Source organism: Mustela nivalis (genome assembly GCF_964662115.1).
Source record: "Mustela nivalis genome assembly, chromosome: 7".
NCBI lineage: Eukaryota > Metazoa > Chordata > Mammalia > Carnivora > Mustelidae > Mustela > Mustela nivalis.
The window spans coordinates 71,086,066-71,105,992 of record NC_139026.1 but is presented as its reverse complement, the minus strand read 5'-3'; the positions used below and the strand labels follow the sequence as shown (position 1 = coordinate 71,105,992).

Genomic DNA, 19,927 nt, shown 5'->3' with positions numbered 1-19,927 from the left:
CATTGGTAAGATGGCCATACTCCCCTAACTGCTCTATAAATTCAGTGCAATAATACTAGAATCTCATGTGGCTTCTTTGTAGAAATTTTAAGCTGATCCTAAAATTCATATTGGAGCTCAAGGGGCTCAGAATAGCTAAAATCATCTTTAAAAATGTGAAGAAAGCTGGAGACTCACACTTCCTCATTTTTAAAACTTAACTATAAAGGAACAGCAGTCAAGGCACTATGGCACTGGCATAGGGATGAACATATAACTAAATGGACTAAAACTAAGAATTCTAAAATATACCCTCACATCTATAGTCAATTGATTTTTGGTGCTATAGAACAGGGTTCTAAAACCATTCAATGGGAAAAGGATAATCTTTTTAGTATATGGCCCCTAGACAACTGGACATTCAAATGCAGTGGAATAACGTTGGACTCCCTCCCTCATTCCATACCCAGAAATTAGCTCAAATTGGATCAAAAAATCTATATTTCAGAACTAAAATGTAAGACTCTTAGAAGAAAATATAGTAGTAAACTTACATGGCCTTGGATTTGGAAACAGATTATATAACACTAAAAAGCATGAGCAACAAGAGAAAAAATAGACAAATTGGAATTCACCAAATTCAAAAACTTTTGTGCATTAAAGGACATTGTCAAGAAAATGAAAAGATGGCATCTGCGTGGCTCAGTGGGTTAAGCCACTGCCTTTGGCTCAGGTCATGATCTCGGGGTCCTGGGAGGGAGTCCCACATTGGGCTCTCTGCTTGGCAGGGAGCCTGCTTCCTCCAGTCTCTCTCTGCCTGCCTCTCTGCCTACTTGTGCTCCCTCTCTGTCAAATAAATTAATAAATTCTTAAAAAAAAAAAAAAAGAAAATGAAAAGACAATCCATAGACTGGTAGCTAATATTTGCATAGCATATATCTGATAAAGGACTACACAGAATATATTGAAAAACTCTTACAACTCAATAATAAGAAGGACAAATAACTCAATTTTAAAATGGGCAAATGATATGAATAGGCATTTCTCCCAAGAATATATACAGGTGGCCAAAAATCACATGTCTTTGCTGGTCATTAGGGAAATGCAAATCAATACCATTTCATACACAATAGAATGGCTATTATAAAAAAGATGCGGTAACAAGTGTTGGTGAGAATGGGGAGAAATCAGAATCTTCAAACATTGTGGGGGTAATGTAAAAATGGTTAGGCACTTTGGTAAACAGTCTGGCAGTTGCTCAGAAAGTTAAACCTAGGAGTGCCTGTGTGTCTCAGTTAGTTAAGCATCTGCCTGCAGCTCAGATCATGGTCCAAGAGTCCCGGGATTGAGCCCCCCAAAAGGCTCCCCACACAGTAAGGCATCTGCTTCTCTCTCTGCCCCTCACTCTTCTCTTATGCTCTCTCTCTCTCTCATTAGGTGCTCATTTTCATACTGTGGAGTATAGTTTCTTTGCAGTAATTTTCAAATTTTAACATATGTGAGTCAACTAGGAGAGTGTGTTCAAGTGCAGAGTTCTGGGTCCCAGAACTACAGCTCTATTTCAGAAAGTCTAGAATGAGACTTAGGTATCTTTATTTTAAATAAGCCCTCTTCAAAAGCATTGTGGAAATACTAATTTAAATAACTTGCATCATGTTTCAAAGTTAGAAGCCCTGTTCTCTGGATAAACTATTGAGAAGTTAGAAGTGTTTCAGCTTTTCAGTTTGAAAAACACCTGCGGTAGATAACAGGGATATTTGTTTACTAATCTAAGATCATGTGCTTGAGGGACAAAGATCTTTAGGAGACTTCTCCAGGGACAAAGGAGTTGGCTGGCATTATTTCCCTTCTCCAACTGGGTCCAACCCTTCTCCAAAGGGTTAGACACTTGGACATCCGTGGGAGCCATCAGGATGCCAGTACTCACTAACTATCTTACTAACACCTTGCCCTGTCTCCACATTCTCCTGTGGACATAAGTCCTATAGCCAGGCCTTGGTTCCAGGTCTTCTCCCACAGCAGACCAATGCCAACCTTACTAACAGGCATCCTGCCCCTAATGCTTCTGTGAATACTCCCCCACCCCCCTACTTCAACTTGGCCTGCCTCAGTCCTCTGTGACTGCAGCTCCCATCCCATAGTGGACCAGCTCAGACCTTGCTAACTTTGTGCGCTCTGACCCTGTGTTCATCTGCAGACCTGCCCTCTCTAATATGCCCTTGGCCAGAGCCCATCCATACCAAGCCTTGCAGTGTGAAAACTGAACCAACAGGGACTAGGACACTACAAAGTGATTTGTGCCCTGGGGGGAGAGGGGAAGATAATCACATACACAGGTTCTGACTGCAGCCCTAGCAGTGGGGGTGGGGTGGGGTGGCAGGCAGACATCTGGTCTGACTGCAGGCCCTCCCCATCAACAAAAGCACATCAGGAGAAAGACAGGGAAAGCACCCTGCAGTTTTATGCTACTGCATTTCTGGATAACTCCTGGTCTGACTCAGCTCAAGCCCAAGATGGCCCCACACTGACCCACCAACAAAACAGGGACCAAATACTGCTAAAACAATCAAAGAGAGCCATTGCAGATGACTGACTAATCCATTGCTACTAAGCAATGAGAAATCAAAGAGGAAATCGAAAAGTACATAAACAAAAATGAAAATCAAAACACAGTGTTTCAAAATCTTTGGGATGCAGTAAAAGCTGTTCTAAGAGGGAAGTTCGTACCAACTCAGGCCTACCTCAGGAACAAAGAAAAATGTCAAATAAACAACCTAATCTTACTCTTAAAGGAACTATAAAAAGAAGAATAAATAAAGGCCAAAGTCAGTAGAAGGATAGAAATAATAAAGATAAGAGTAGAAATAAATGAAATAGAGACTTAAAAAAAACAAAAAAAACAAAAAATCCCAAAGAACAGATCAATAAAACCAGGAGCTGGTTCTTTGAAAAGATGAACAAAATTTATGAACTTTTGGCCAGCCTCATCAAAAAAAGAAAGAAAGAAAAGCAAGCAAGCAAGCAACTCAAATAACAAAATGGAAAACGAAAGAGGGGAAATACTAATGGACACTACAGAAATACAAAGGTTTATAAGAGATTATGAAAAATTAAGTATATGTTAACAAATTGGACAACCTAGAAGAAATGGATTAAATATTTAAAAACATATAGCCTCCCAAGAGTGAATCAGGAAGAAATAGAAAATTTGAACAGACTAGTATGCAGACTGATTACAATGTAATTGAATCAGTAATCAAAAAACTCCCAACAAAAATCTAGGACTAGATAGCTTCACAGGCATATTCTATCAGACATTTAAAGAAAAGTTAATACCTATTCTCAAAGTATTCCAAAAAATAGAAGAGGAAAGAAAACTTCTAAATTCATTCATGACCAATAACTCTGATTCCAAAACCAGATAAAGACACTATAAAGAGAGAGAGAGAATCACAAGCTAGTATCTCTGAAGAACACAGATGCAAAAATCCTCAAAAATAGCAAACTGAATCCAACAATATAAGAAATATAAGAAAAAAAATCATTCACCACAATCAAGTGAGATGTATTCCTGTGATGCACATGTTCAATAGTCACAAATAAAACAACATAATACATCACATCAACAAGGGAAAGGATAAAAACCATATGACCATTTCAATAGATGCAGAAAAAGCATTTGACAAAGTACAACATCTAGTCATGATACAAACCCTCAATGAAGTAGGTTTAGAGGTAACATACCTCAACATAATAAAGGCCACATAAGAAAAACCCATAGCTAAGATCATACTATGGATCTATACTATAAGATCAATGCTGAAAATATGATAATTTTTCTCTCAAGAGCAAGAACAAGACAAGGATGTCCAGTCTCACCACTTTAATTCAACATAGTACTGCTAAGTCCTAGTCACAGCAATCAGACAATAAAAAGAAATACAAAGTATCCAAATTGTAAGGAAGAAGTAAAACTGTTATAATTTTAAATGACATGATACAAAATATAGAAAACAATCGACAAAAGATAATCTACTGAATGGAGAAGTGTTTGGAAATGATATATCTGATAAAGGATTACTAATTACTACCCAAAGTATATAAAGAATGTATACAATTCAACAGCAAAACTCCTAAACAATCAAAAAAAAATGGGCAGAAAACATGAAGTCTAGCTAACAGACACATGAAAAGATGCTCAACATTACTCATCATCAGGGAAGTGCATATCATGAAGTCTAGCTAACAGACACATGAAAAGATGCTCAACATCACTCATCATCAGGGAAGTGCATATCAAAACCACCATGAGATATCACTTCATACCTGTTAGAATGGCTTAGATCAAGAAGATGAGAAACAAAAGATTTTGGCAGGGATGTGAAGAAAAAGGAACACTTGTGCACTGTTGGTGGGAATGCAAATTGGTGCAGCCGCTGTGGAACATGCATTCATGATCCTGAGATCATGACCTGAGCCAAAATCAAGAGTGGGATGCTTAACCTACTGAGTCAACCAGGTGTCCCTATAATATCTCATTCTTTTTTTTTTTTAAGATTTTATTTTTATTTATTTTTCAGAGAGAGAGGAGCGAGAGTGAGCACAGGCAGACAGAGTGGCAGGCAGAGGCAGAGGGAGAAGCAGGCTCCCCACCAAGCAAGGAGCCCGATGTGGGACTTGATCCCAGGAGGCTGGGATCATGACCGGAGCTGAAGGCAGCTGCTTAACCAACTGAGCCACCCAGGCGTCCCTAATATCACATTCTTAAACATGCTTTGGATTTACTATTTCTTTTTGATTCCCAATGACTGAACTCTAATATTTTGTCCATCTTAATTCAAACCTGGGTTGGTATACCAGCCTTTGCTGAGATATGGGGCAATAATGTAGAGATTGGAGGCAAGGTATGTCTGGCAAGAGGCTGGTGAGGCTGGGGCAGAGGAAGCAAAGGCATGGGAAGGGTTACAGTGTGATGTGAGATGAATGAGAGCTGGTGGAGAAGCCAGATCTTCAGGTTCTTATCATCATGGGAAGGATAGAAAGAGAGAGAGAGAGAGAGAGAGAAGGAAAGTCATCCAAGGGCCTTGAACTGAGGAGTGACAGGGTCTGACTTCTGTTTTAAGAAGGCCACTTTGGCTTCCGTATTGAAAATAACCTGGAGGAGAGCAAGAATCAGAAAGACTGGAGAGGAGAAGACTGTTGCCATCATCAAGGGAGAGTTGATGGTGCTGGGCACAATTATGGGTAGCAGTAGAGGTGATGAGATACAGTCAGACTCTGGATATATTCCAGAAGAAATACTGGCAGAAATTGCTGGTAGGTTAGAAGTAGAGTGTGAAAGAAGAGATAAGATGGTCCCAGGGATTTAGGCCTGAGCAACTACAGTATTTAAACTGCTGGCATATGGATGGATGGATGGATGGATGGATGATAATTATGATAGAAAATAATTGTCTATCTACCCATCCATCAAAATAGTGATGGATAAATTATCTATCTATCTATGAAACATAGTCATGATTTTCCTCCTTAAAGCGAGACTGAAATAATCAGAAATTGTGAGAGATAACTAACTAGTTTACCTTGCTAAGAAGGGACAAGCTTGGCCTTGAGCATTTCTCAGTGTAACCACTGAACCTATTCTCTTTGCCTTACAGCACCGTGGCTCCTGCTTTTTAAGGTCTGTTTGTCAAATGCAAAGAACGATTAATTAAAAAATATGACTGACAAGGTTGGAAATTATTTGGGAACTTGAGGAACTTCAAACTGTGGCTTCAAAGTTGATTATATCAGCACAGTCTTATTTGCATTTGTTTTCTTTGGGTCACCTAGAAAATGTAGATTTTCATAATAGACTGGGATCTAATACTTACTGAGTAAGGAATATTTTTCTTAGGGTGAGAGATGCAAATTTGGTGCCAGATATGAATTCTAAAGTGTTACATTTATATCAGATTTCCAAACTCTTTCGTATCAAAAGAAACACTAGTTGAAACACTTTCCAAGTAAAATGGATTATACCTGCTGAAAGTATTATAGGTTCTCATAAGTTGCTGATTTTTTAAGAAGAGTGACCTTGAGGACAGCTACTAGTTGGCACAGAACGCAATGGAGATGAGAGATGTGAGCCAAAGCAAACACCAAAGTCCACCAATTGTGTCCCATGGATACTTTCATGTCTCCATAAGGCATTTGGGGTCTTGGATTTGAAGATTCCTTTCAAAAGACTCATCCTCAGCAAACTCCCTGCTAGTTTAGATTCATTGGCATTTTACAAAACCTGGCAGTGTACTTGGGTCCTGCTTGTTAAGTCTTGCAAAGTACTATGGACTCAGGCTGCAATCTTCAGCTGAATTTGGGTATAGGAAATTAGCAATTACAAAGTGTTCTTTCTGTCAAAAATCACATGCTGCCACCATTACTTTGCTCCGTGATGAAACAGGTCATTTTAATCCTTGGTAGTAGGTGGAACAATGTGTACTCACCCAACCAAAAGGAAAAATACTTCTTAACTCAAGGGAGATATTTTCAGCTATCACATGTAGACTTACGTACATAATAGGAAAGGCAATCCTTTTCCCCCCCGAGTACAACTTTTTAAGTAATCTTGAAATGCAATTGGCAAAATCCCCTCCACTTTAATAAGAGATTGTAAATTTGCCAAAGTTTAATACCACCAGACCACATTAAACTGGGTTTCTAAGTGCCAAGTGAGAAGAGATGTGAAGTAATTAGACAGGAAATTGTGTTTACTTGAACTTTAAGATATTGCTTCACTTACTTTTTTCCATTGGCAAGGAATGCATAGCTGGGAGTGATGCAAGACTGTTCATATTGTGCTGTTGATTTGTATGGGGGATTGGTCTGATTAGCGAATCAAGTAATTCTAGAGCTGATAGTACCTTTGCCTTATCTAATGCAATTTTCCAGTTCTACCTATGAGGTAACTAGAGTCCAGAGGATAAACTCACTTGCCATCTGTCACTTATTTGGCTGGTAACAGGTCTGGAAGTTTTCTTATCTCACTGTCTTGAATAGAAGAAAAAGACCCAACATCCTATGTTATTTGGATACTTGTATCTCCCCTTCTGCTTTTAAGTAAAATCCAAACATAAGAGAGGATCTCTGGGGAAAGTGTATTATCAAAGGCAAGAATACTACTTTGATATTTTTCTCGTTTTACTTTCATTTTTTTCCTTCCATCTTTTTTATGATGGTGAAAATTCCCCATAGTGATACCTCTATCTACTCAGTCATTCAAGCCAGAAACCAAGAGTTATCCCCTAACCACTAGATCACCAACTGTTAAACCAGTTGGCTTCTCAAACAGCTTTAGATCTTGCCCACTCTATGCTCATGAATGATGACTTAATGCAGTACCTATTATTTCTCAATACATTTATTGGCTTCCCTTGATTTCAATGTCTTATTTTTCAGTGGGAAAAACTGCTATTTGTCCTCCATTTTCATTTTTTTTTTTTCCTGCTACACTTCCTGCTTACTTTGAAGCTGGGCGTTACAATGTGACCAGGAGGTGGCAAATGGAAAGTAGGTAGAAGAGTCATATGTTATTTCCTGAGATCTTCTTTAAAAGGCAGTTTGTGGGCATACTTTGCCCTCTTTTACTGTGTCCCTACTCAACTTCGTTGCCTGGAATGTGGATATTGTCATCTTAGACATAATTAGAGGCATATATGACAGCTACAGGTGAGAGCAATAATATAGGAAAGGATTGAGCCTTTGACACCATGGGCCTTCTGATGTCATATCAGCCCTAAACTGGATCTCTGGACTAGATTTTTTAAATGGTGTTATTTTGTATTACTGTAAATCAAGCCAATCTTAATACTACACAGCTGGGCACTTAAATTTTACCATATCTTGAAGGTAATACTTCTGAAACATAGATTTGATCATGTCCCCACACTTAAATGTCTTCCTATTGTTTATAGAATAAAGTTCAAACTCCATTACAAACCTTGATAAGACATGGACTTTCTCTGGAGCTTCATCTCTCTTCATGCTTCCCCTTTGTGCTTTAAACTCCAGCAATACTGAATCATTTGCAGTTCACTGAATTCACTGTAACCTTCAGGCTTTTGCCCATCCTGTTTCCCCTGGCTGGAAATGTTCTATTCATCCTTTAAAAACCAGTTTTGATGCTTTCTTATTCTTTGATGTCTTCGCCCAACCCACTGAACTCTAAGAGAGTTAATCGTTCTCTCCTCTACATGACTTTCACCTTGTTCTTGCTTCTATTAGTGCTTTTATACTACATGGTAATTATTTTTCTGTATGTATATTTTCTCGCCTGGGCTTTAAATGCAGTGAAGAAGAAATCAGTACTTTTTCTTCCTTTCTTTCTTCCTTTTTTTTATGGTTAGAAGAGGGGATATTGCCAGGTCCTCAATAAGTGTTGAACTGAACTAATTTCAGTTGAACTCTAAGGTGTTTAGGAAAGAGAATGAGAGAACAGAAAAGTAGGTTAAAAAGTAATAAAGTTTTTTTTTTTAATTAGCACATGAATGTGCTTGGATCCTAATAATTAGTATTTAGTAAGCAACATGGTTTTGGCCGAAAATTTGAATATTTATAATTTATCTCATTATTTAATATATTTCCATGAAGCCAGAATACCAGAAGTTCTAAGGTATATATTTAGGCTACTAAAGAGAAAAAAATACTGCCTTGGAGGCAGTAGATGTAAAGTGTGGGTATATTAAAGTTAACTCATGATTATAACAAACATAAAACATTCAAGGATAAGGTAGCAAAAAAAAAAAAAAAGAAAGAAAGAAAAGAAATCTGCTATCATAGCAACAAATTAGCAATTTAATGAAATCTCCTGACTCACTTGGAATTAACATAGAGAGATTTGTAAAATGAGGTAAAATAGAAGACATAAATGGATATAGATGAATCTTATTTTTTTAGGTTTATTGAAATTCCAACTGATAAACCATTGTTAATTTGAGTTATAGACAAAGCTATAGGACTACAGTAAGATGGACTACAAACACTGTACCCTTCAAGATAGGATATGAGATCAGGCTAAGTCTCAAAAATAATGTTGATCTAAAGAAGCAACCATCCCACAAAAAATAAAGAAAGAAGCAAAACCTAAAAGAATATGTATAGTATATAGTTCAAAATTTTAAAAAAGACCATATTAAACTATATTGTTTATGAATAGATACCTAGATGATAAAACTATCAAGAGAAGCAAGGAAATGATTGCCAGAAAAATCAAGATGATGGTTTCCTTTGGAGCAAAAGATGTCATTGAATTAGAGAAGGACAGGTGGAGCTTCTGGGGTCCTGGAAATGTTTATTTTTTAATGTAGGTTGTACTTACATGAATATTTTCTTGAAATCACCTATTAAGTTGTACCTCAAAATTACTTATTAATTGTATATAGATGTTTCATGTAGCTTTGTTTGTACACTATTATATTTCAGAATTAAAATGGGAGGAAAGTGGGTATATCAATAGGTAAAAGTGAAACATTGCAGTAGGAAAATGTGCAAAAAATCAGAACTGAGTGGTCATTAAGCATAAAAAATATGCTCAACACTAGTAATTAGGGCAATAAAAATTAAAAATACAATGAGATTTCATTTAAGACCCATCAAATGTGATTGGAAAGTATGACAGTATCTTGGTGAAGCTATGGAAGAACAGAAACTCCTCTATGCTGTTGGAACCCAAATTAAAAAACAACTGGGGCCTTATTTAGTGGAGCTAACACATTTTTACCCTATAACCCAGCAATAACTGCTCAAGATACATGTATAAGGATAATCGCAGAAACACCAGTTACAACAGCAAAATTTTGGAAACAACACAAATGTTGATCATTAGGAGAAACAACATTTCCACATATACTATAAGCATTTAAACCATCTGATAACAGTTAAAAATAGATTAGAGCTACACACAACTACATGAATGACTCTCAAAAACATAGCAAGAAAAACAAGTTATGAGGAAAAAAGTATGATATCTTTTATGTAAAATTGAAAACTTACAAAGTTATATAGTACACATATAGACATACTTGTTAGAGATGCATACATAAGTGGTAAAATTACAAAGTCAAGCAAGGAACATCAGTTCCTTCCACACAAAACTTGGAATAATGGTTGAAGGTTCCTATTAGGGTCTGGCACTGGAAATGGATACATAGGGGACTTCAAAGCATTGTTAATGTTCTGCTTGTTCTTTCTCTATACCTGGTTGGCAGATATAATTTTGTCCATTTTACATATTTTTAAAATTACATATTCCTATATATAGTTTTTAATATGTTACATATTTCATTTTATAGATTTTTACATTAAAAATAGGATCTGATTATTGTTTTGATGTTTCAGGTATATACCATGTTTGCAAGAAGGGATTATGAGGTTTAAAATTTTATAGCAGGAATATTCCATATGGAATAATTATAAAAATGTTTCTAGCCCACAAATTAGACTGAAGGGACCATAGATGGGATAAAGTAATTATTCACTGTACAATACCCCACATTGGCTTATTCTGTGAGTCCCTGCGGTGGCAGGCTCACCAAGGCTCAGCCTAAAGCAGCCACCACTTATCCTATTCATGTTTCTAAAGAGCTGGTACATTTGTGGGGATTAAAACCCCAGAGAAGATTCAATTATCCTGCAAAACAAAGCTAATGCCTTTGGAACACCAGATACAAGTTTATAAGAAAAGAAAATCAATACTTAATCATCAGTCCTCATGCTCCACTTTTGCTGAAAACCAAGTTAATTCTTTTCTGAATGGTTGGTCAACATCTTTTTTTTTTTTAAGGTTTTTTTTTTTTTTTTTAAATTTATTTATTTGACAGAAATCACAAGTAGGCAGAGAGGCAGGCAGAGAGGCAGGCAGAGAGAGAGGAGGAGGCAGGCTCCCTGCTGAGCAGAGAGCCCTGATGCGGGGCTCAATCCCAGGACCCTGAGATCATGACCTGAGCTGAAGGCAGAGGATTTAAACCACTGAGCCACCCAGGTGCCCCGGTTGGTCAACATCTTAATACCTATGCTAGAATGTTAAAAAGCATGTTTCAGGTGATGATGTCAATAAGTTTGATTGTTTCTAATCATGCTCCTTTTATATCTAGAAATTTATTCTAATTGTTTAATAATACCAGAAACTGGGAGATTAGCCAAATTAAATTTTAAGATCTTTTAGCCTCTTCATAAATCTATCAGAATAGGATGAAATCAGATTTGTAAATGGACAACATTACTCGTGTGCAACTTGTTAATTCTAAATTTTTCTTTTTTAGGACATGCATCCAACTGAAAAAGAAAATACCTACAACCACCTTGTTGACTGTTTTTAGACCACCTCATTCTGACTTCCTCCTGTTAGGGTGAGAGGGAAGAGGAAGTCAGAGGATAGAAGGGCAATGTAGCAGAAAGCATAAGATGCTTAGAGGGAAATCATTGAGTTTTGTTACTTTCTGAGGGGCTGAAGTGGTCAGGGATTCACAGGTCTTTCTTTTCTTGGTAGTGTTACATTTGCCTCAGACCCACATGAAGAGCTTTCTCTCAGGTTTATTCCGAGGGGCTTTTACTGCCTGAGAGTTAAAAGATTCAGAAGATGTTTCCCAAGAAGTGTCCTTTACTAAAAGTAAAAGATACTCTGACTAGTGAAACTGTCTTACTAGATTCTTATATATTTGTATTTTTCCTAGAGGCCAAAGTCATGCTTTCACCTCATAATTTGGCTTTTAGTCCCTTAATTTAAATCACTTGAGAACTGAACACAGATGAAAGAGAAACAAAAGCAGTTGAAACAAATAAAGAATTTAGGCTTAGTTTTCAATATAAATTGTTGTTTTCTTTTTCTAACCTAGTCTAACAGCATTTTGAAATTTGAATAACACAAGTTTCTGTAAAGTCACACTGAAAAACATCTGGACTCTTGGCAGCAATTTGTCAAACAGAAATCAGCACCAATGGAAATGTTCTGTATTGCTAAAAAGAGCAGGAAGAAAAGGTAGATATAAATGAGTGGTAAAAACTTCTGGTATATAATGAGATGTTCCCTTTCATAAGCCTTGCCAGAGTTAACTGTTTACTTTTCTCATGTTCTTCATTATACAGATTTTAACTTTGTGGAGCTCTGATTTAGTGTCACTTAATTTCATAAAAATAAAACCAGATGGACAATTCTTTTAATGTTCAAAATTCCATCAGAAGCATGTGTTGCCTCTTTCAATAAACATGTTGCAAAAGTTCTCGAAAAATAATTACCCACATTTCAAAGTCAGATTTCAAAAACTTTCTTAACAAAACCAGTTTGATAGCAGTATATCTGACTCTTTGTACTCACAGTATGAGGGGAAAAGGAGGCTTTCATACTTTATTAAATAAGTTCTAGACCAGATTCATAAATTTTTTGGTTAAAAGTCTCCTTAGAAATGGTTTAATCTAGTCTTTTAATTCTAAAGTAAAAGAAATATACATTGGCTGAATAAAGAAAGGAATTCACTTATATTAGGTCCTATAGAGAGAATATATCAATATAAAGGTAATTACTGCCTTATGAAGTTGACATCTTTTTAGGCAAAAGGAGAAATAGACACAAATAACAGGAGTATGATGATTAAGTGCCTTAAATGGATAAATGAAGTACTGAAGTTTGGAAAAGAAGAACAACTCGTGTATCCATGTAAGATGGGAGGAGAGAGATATTCCTAGAAAAGGCAACATATGATTTAGCCATTGAAGAATGGATAAAATTTTGAACAGAACTCTAGTCCATGGGAATCGGGAATGGCATGGACATGCATAAAAATTAAGAGGAAAACCTGGAAAAGTGGGTTGGTCTTAAATTCCAGGCTAAGAAAGTGCTGCACAAAAACTATATGACTGGCAGAATTATATTGTGGAATCAGTGCTATAACATTATCAAAAATGCATCCAATTTAAGTAACAACCTCTGTTACAGAGACTCTTTTATCTCTTGAGAGTTCCTATCCCAACTTTGTTTAGTTCTATTTTTGCTTTATATCAAGCTAAATCATTTTTCTTATAGCTTCCACTTAATTGTTCAAATTCTACCCTTTATGGCTACATGGAACAAAAAGAAATCCCTCCAAATGGCAGTTATTAAAATATTGAGGTCACCTCTTTTTTTAAAAAAATGTGATTCTTGGGACACCTGGGTGGCTCAGTTTGTTAAGCATCTGCCTTCAGCTCAGATAGTGATCCTGGCGTCCTGGGATAGAGCCCTGAGTTGGGCTCCCCGCTCAGTAAAGAATCTGCTGCTCCCTCTGTCCCTCCCCCAACTTGTGCTTTCTCTCTCTTGCTTACTCTCTCTCTCAAATAGATAAAATCTTAAAAAAAAAAAAAAAAGAACAAATGAACGAATAAATAAATAAATAAATAGAATTGTGATTTTTATGGCCAAAATATCTCCACTTCTTTAACCAGTTGTTACATGACATGATCATAGGTCTTTCCCCATCCTGGTCACTGTACTCTGATTGAATTGTTTCTTATACCTATCTCCCTTTAGGTGAAACACTTCCACAGGACAAAATTCTAATCACATTAATGTACAATGGAGCAGTCTATTACCCCTTTTATTCTTATTTTATACACCATAGTGCGACTGATGCAGTTTAAGATCACATCGTTCAGATTTTGTTTAGTAGGCAATGCAAGGCCATTGAGGGCTTTTGCACACAGACACAGCTGTCAGTGGCTACGTTTTGATTAAAGAAAGAAGAGAATAAAGGGGGGATATTATTAGGAAACCAGGACAATGATGCAGGGAAAAGGCAGTGTGAGGCTGAATTAAAGAGGTGATAGTGAAAATGAGATGGTGAATGGGGTATAGGGAAGTAGACCCCAAGAGATTTGGTAGCTCATTATTTAGGGGAATAAGAGAAGAGAGAAATTTTTGAGTCTTTTAATTCATCCTGGGAAAATGGTGGTCTCATTAGTCAGAGGAAGTCTCGAGGCACAACTGGCTTCGATGGAAGATGTATTTGGTTTTGGACATAAGAAGTTTGAGACTGGAGCAGAGGCTAAGATGGAAGGAGAATTGGGAAGCTATCTTCCTTTAACATTTGAAACTGTATAAATGGATTAGGTCTTCAAAAGGTTTTTTTCTTTTTTTTTTCCTTTTTAAATTTTTTTTTAAATTTTTTTTAAATTTTTTATTTTTTATAAACATATATTTTTATCCCCAGGGGTACAGGTCTGTGACTCACCAGGTTTACACACTTCACAGCACTCACCAAAGCACATACCCTCCCCAATGTCCATAATCCCACCCCCTTTTCCCAAACCCCCTCCCCCCAGCAACCCTCAGTTTGTTTTGTGAGGTTAAGAGTCACTTATGGTTTGTCTCCCTTCCAATCCCATCTTGTTTCATTTATTCTTCTCCTACCCACTTAAGCCCCCATGTTGCATCACCACTTCCTCATATCAGGGAGATCATATGATAGTTGTCTTTCTCTGCTTGACTTATTTCGCTAAGCATGATACGCTCTAGTTCCATCCATGTTGTCGCAAATGGCAAGATTTCATTTCTTTGGATGGCTGCATAGTATTCCATTGTGTATATATACCACATCTTCTTGATCCATTCATCTGTTGATGGACATCTAGGTTCTTTCCATAGTTTGGCTATTGTGGACATTGCTGCTATGAACATTCGGGTGCACGTGCCCCTTTGGATCACTACGTTTGTATCTTTAGGGTAAATACTCAATAGTGCAATTGCTGGGTCATAGGGCAGTTCTATTTTCAACATTTTGAGGAACCTCCATGCTGTTTTCCAGAGTGGCTGCACCAGCTTGCATTCCCACCAACAGTGTAGGAGGGTTCCCCTTTCTCCGCATCCTCGCCATTGTGAAAATGTCTATGCTACCTAAAGCAATCTACACATTTAATGCAATTCCTATCAAAGTACCATCCATCTTTTTCAAAGAAATGGAACAAATAATTCTAAAATTTATATGGAACCAGAAAAGACCTCGAATAGCCAAAGGGATATTAAAAAAGAAAGCCAACGTTGGTGGCATCACAATTCCGGACTTCAAGCTCTATTACAAAGCTGTCATCATAAAGACAGCATGGTACTGGCACAAAAACAGACACATAGATCAATGGAACAGAATAGAGAGCCCAGAAATAGACCCTCAACTCTACAGTCAACTAATCTTCGACAAAGCAGGAAAGATTGTCCAATGGAAAAAATACAGCCTCTTCAATAAATGGTGCTGGGAAAATTGGACAACCACATGCAGAAAAATGAAATTGGACCATTTCCTTACACCATGCACAAAAATAGATTCAAAATGTTTTAAAGAGAGAGAGAACCTTGAGAAGCACTTTTTAGAAGCTTGCAAGAGTAAGAAAAAGAGCAAAGAAGAGTGAAAAGAACCAGTGTAATGCAGGGCAAGGATGTCAAGTGCAGGGTAAAATTTTATCATCAAATGATGCCAGGGAAGTTCAGAAGAATAAAAACTTAGGCAAGACTATCACATATGGTGATTAAGAATACAAATTGTTCGTTAAAAGGATTATTCACCACGACCAAGTGGGATTTATTCCAGGGCTGTAAGGTTGGTTCAACATCTGCAAATCAGTCAATGTGATACAACACATCAATAAAAGAAAGAACAAGAACCATATGATACTCTCAATAGATGCTGAAAAAGCATTTGACAAAGTACAGCATCCCTTCCTGATCAAAACTCTTCAAAGTATAGGGATAGAGGGCACATACCTCAATATCATCAAAGCCATCTATGAAAAACCCACCGCAAATATCATTCTCAATGGAGAAAAACTGAAAGCTTTTCCGCTAAGGTCAGGAACACGGCAGGGATGTCCATTATCACCACTGCTATTCAACATAGTACTAGAGGTCCTAGCCTCAGCAATCAGACAACAAAAGGAAATTAAAGGCATCCAAATCGGCAAAGAAGAAGTCAAATTATCACTCTTCGCAGATGATATGATACTATATGTGGAAAACCCAAAAGACTCCACTCCAAAACTGCTAGAACTTATACAGGAATTCAGTAAAGTGTCAGGATATAAAATCAATGCACAGAAATCAGTTGCATTTCTCTACACCAACAGCAAGACAGAAGAAAGAGAAATTAAGGAGTCAATCCCATTTACAATTGCATCCAAAACCATAAGATACCTAGGAATAAACCTAACCAAAGAGGCACAGAATCTATACTCAGAAAACTATAAAAAACTCATGAAAGAAATTGAGGAAGACACAAAGAAATGGAAAAATGTTCCATGCTCCTGGATTGGAAGAATAAATATTGTGAAAATGTCTATGCTACCTAAAGCAATCTACACATTTAATGCAATTCCTATCAAAGTACCATCCATCTTTTTCAAAGAAATGGAACAAATAATTCTAAAATTTATATGGAACCAGAAAAGACCTCGAATAGCCAAAGGAATATTGAAAAAGAAAGCCAACATTGGTGGCATCACAATTCCGGACTTCAAGCTCTATTACAAAGCTGTCATCATCAAGACAGCATGGTACTGGCACAAAAACAGACACATAGATCAATGGAACAGAATAGAGAGCCCAGAAATAGACCCTCAACTCTACAGTCAACTAATCTTCGACAAAGCAGGAAAGAATGTCCAATGGAAAAAAGACAGCCTCTTCAATAAATGGTGCTGGGAAAATTGGACAGCCACATGCAGAAAAATGAAATTGGACCATTTCCTTACACCACACATGAAAATAGACTCAAAATGGATGAAGGATCTCAATGTGCGAAAGAAATCCATCAAAATCCTTGAGGAGAACACAGGCAGCAACCTCTTTGACCTCAGCCGCAGCAACATCTTCCTAGGAACAACGCCAAAGGCAAGGGAAGCAAGGGAAAAAAGGAACTATTGGGACTTCATCAAGATCAAAAGCTTTTGCACAGCAAAGGAAACAGTTAACAAAATCAAAAGACAACTGACAGAATGGGAGAAGATATTTGCAAACGACATATCAGATAAAGGACTAGTGTCCAGAATCTATAAAGAACTTAGCAAACTCAACACCCAAAGAACAAATAATCCAATCAAGAAATGGGCAAAGGACATGAACAGACATTTCTGCAAAGAAGACATCCAGATGGCCAACAGACACATGAAAAGGTGCTCCATATCACTCGGCATCAGGGAAATACAAATCAAAACCACAATGAGATATCACCTCACACCAGTCAGAATGGCTAAAATCAACAAGTCAGGAAATGACAGATGCTGGCGAGGATGCGGAGAAAGGGGAACCCTCCTACACTGTTGGTGGGAATGCAAGCTGGTGCAGCTACTCTGGAAAACAGCATGGAGGTTCCTCAAAATGTTGAAAATAGAACTGCCCTATGACCCAGCAATTGCACTATTGGGTATTTACCCTAAAGATACAAACGTAGTGATCCAAAGGGGCACGTGCACCCGAATGTTCATAGCAGCAATGTCCACAATAGCCAAACTATGGAAAGAACCTAGATGTCCATCAACAGATGAATGGATCAAGAAGATGTGGTATATATACACAATGGAATACTATGCAGCCATCCAAAGAAATGAAATCTTGCCATTTGCGACAACATGGATGGAACTAGAGCGTATCATGCTTAGCGAAATAAGTCAAGCAGAGAAAGACAACTATCATATGATCTCCCTGATATGAGGAAGTGGTGATGCAACATGGGGGCTTAAGTGGGTAGGAGAAGAATAAATGAAACAAGATGGGATTGGGAGGGAGACAAACCATAAGTGACTCTTAACCTCACAAAACAAACTGAGGGTTGCTGGGGGGAGGGGGTTTGGGAGAAGGGGGTGGGATTATGGACATTGGGGAGGGTATGTGCTTTGGTGAGTGCTGTGAAGTGTGTAAACCTGGTGAGTCACAGACCTGTACCCCTGGGGATAAAAATATATGTTTATAAAAAATAAAAAATTATATAAAAAAGAATACAAATTGTTATTATTATTATTATTTTTTTAAGAATACAAATTATTAATGGGCCATTTTAGTGCTATATCAGGGACAGATTACACAAGATGTTTAGATAGGAGTAGGTGGTGAGGAAGGGGAGACCACAATGAGAAACAAGTTAAAAAACACTGTCAATCAACTCAAGGTGAAGATTAACACAATTGAAAGAAGCTATTTGAGTGTTTTGATGGTGGTAGGAAGTGTTTTGTTTAGGATGGGGAGACCTGAGAAAAGGCAGTGAAAAGTTGTAGTGATAAGGGAGGGGCTGAGAGGAAGGAAATAACTGCATTTTGGAATCCTTGACTATCTATGTAGATGAGTTAAGATAGTTAAGTAAAATCCATTAATTTTACTCAAAAATAATGGTTTAGCTTTAGCATTCAACTATTCTGTTTAAAAACACATTATAGTATGTTACTTCAAAGGACAAAAATTTAATGAAAAAATCCCCAACTATTATTGAGAAATAAAGACTGCCTTTCCTTTCATCTCTCTGTTTCTCTCTCTTCCTACTCTCTCTCTCTCTCACATACACAGAGCCATGAGAATTTCAAAATACTTCCTTGACTATTTTTCCAGGCAAGTGGTTTGATGAGCCCAGTCAACTATATTGACCATAAAATTATTTTACACACTCAGGTAAATTAAGTAAAATGCAAATATTTTCAGTATTGAAGCCTGATCCTAGATCCTGAAAAAGCAAAAGCTTTGCATTAAAAAATTAGAATAGGACATTTTATGGCATATATGTGGCATTTTATGCCAACCAAATATCTTATTTAAATTATCATTATAAATTTGGATTTCCTTTGCTTACCATTTTGGCCTTTTTCACTTTATTATGTATGGTAAAATTGAAGAGTAAATGTCTGTCAGTCAAAGATATTTTCCCTTGAAACAGCAAAATCTCAGTTCAGAGATAGAGAATGCTTGTTAAGCTTGTTTTACCATGTTAGCTTTTAACACAACTATTCAAATGTTTTTGTGTGTATTCAATGAAATAGAGCTTTTCTTTCCTACTCCTAATGACTGAAATAAGAAAAGTACTGTGGCATCTGATAGAGACATAGCAACATTAGAATTTTTTCAGAGAAATTAAAATGCTTCTTATTAAAATAAATGAATAACTGCCTGAAAAAAAGAATGTCATTCCCTATATTTAACCATCTCCATGTGAGATATCTGTGATTCCTAATACACACACACACTTTGTCAACATTACTGAACAAATACTTGTAGTTCTTGGAATGCACCGTGGGTTTCACACTTCTGGGCCTTGGGCAGTTTCTGTCCCTTTGCCTGTAACTCTTTCAAGTTGCCTGGCAAACTCCTACTGCCATTTAACGCTTAGTTCAAGTAATTCCATTTCTGGGAAAACTTTTGCTGAGTCACTCCGGTAAAATAAGCTCTAATCATATCTTATACATTCCTCCACTATCATCATCTGCTTATTATATGCCTAGTAAATCGCATGGTGCCTAACACACATAGGAGTTTTACATTTGTTGGCTGAATGCATGAAGCACTGATAGGTTATATCTGGATGCAGGGAAGTGGAAAAGGGAGACTGAGCCTGGAGTAAGTTTTTATTAAAAAGATGTAACTCTTGAAGATGGCAGAGGAGTAGTGGACTGAAATGACATCAGGTCGCAGGAGTTTAGCTATATAGTTATCAAACCATTTGAACACCTACAAACTTAACAGGAGATCAAAGAGAAGAGCAGTAATTCTAGGAACAGAAAATCGACCACCTTCTGAAAGGTAAGATGTGTGAAGTGAATCTGAAGCAATGTGAAGATAGGCCATGGGAGGAGGGGCCGGCTCCTGGCAAGTGGCGGAGCAGTGGAGCACAAAATCAGAACTTTCAGAAGTCTGCTCCACTGAGGGATATCATTCCAGAGGCCAAGCAGGGGTGTAGCCCTTGCATGGACAGTGTGG

General features: G+C 37.2%; 1 protein-coding gene across 6 annotated transcripts in view; it reads right to left on the bottom strand.

Annotated features, from left to right (window-relative positions):
• The window catches only part of LMNTD1 (lamin tail domain containing 1), a 521,212-nt gene that overhangs the window by 121,942 nt on the left and 379,343 nt on the right, over window positions 1-19,927 (bottom strand). The window lies entirely within an intron of this gene.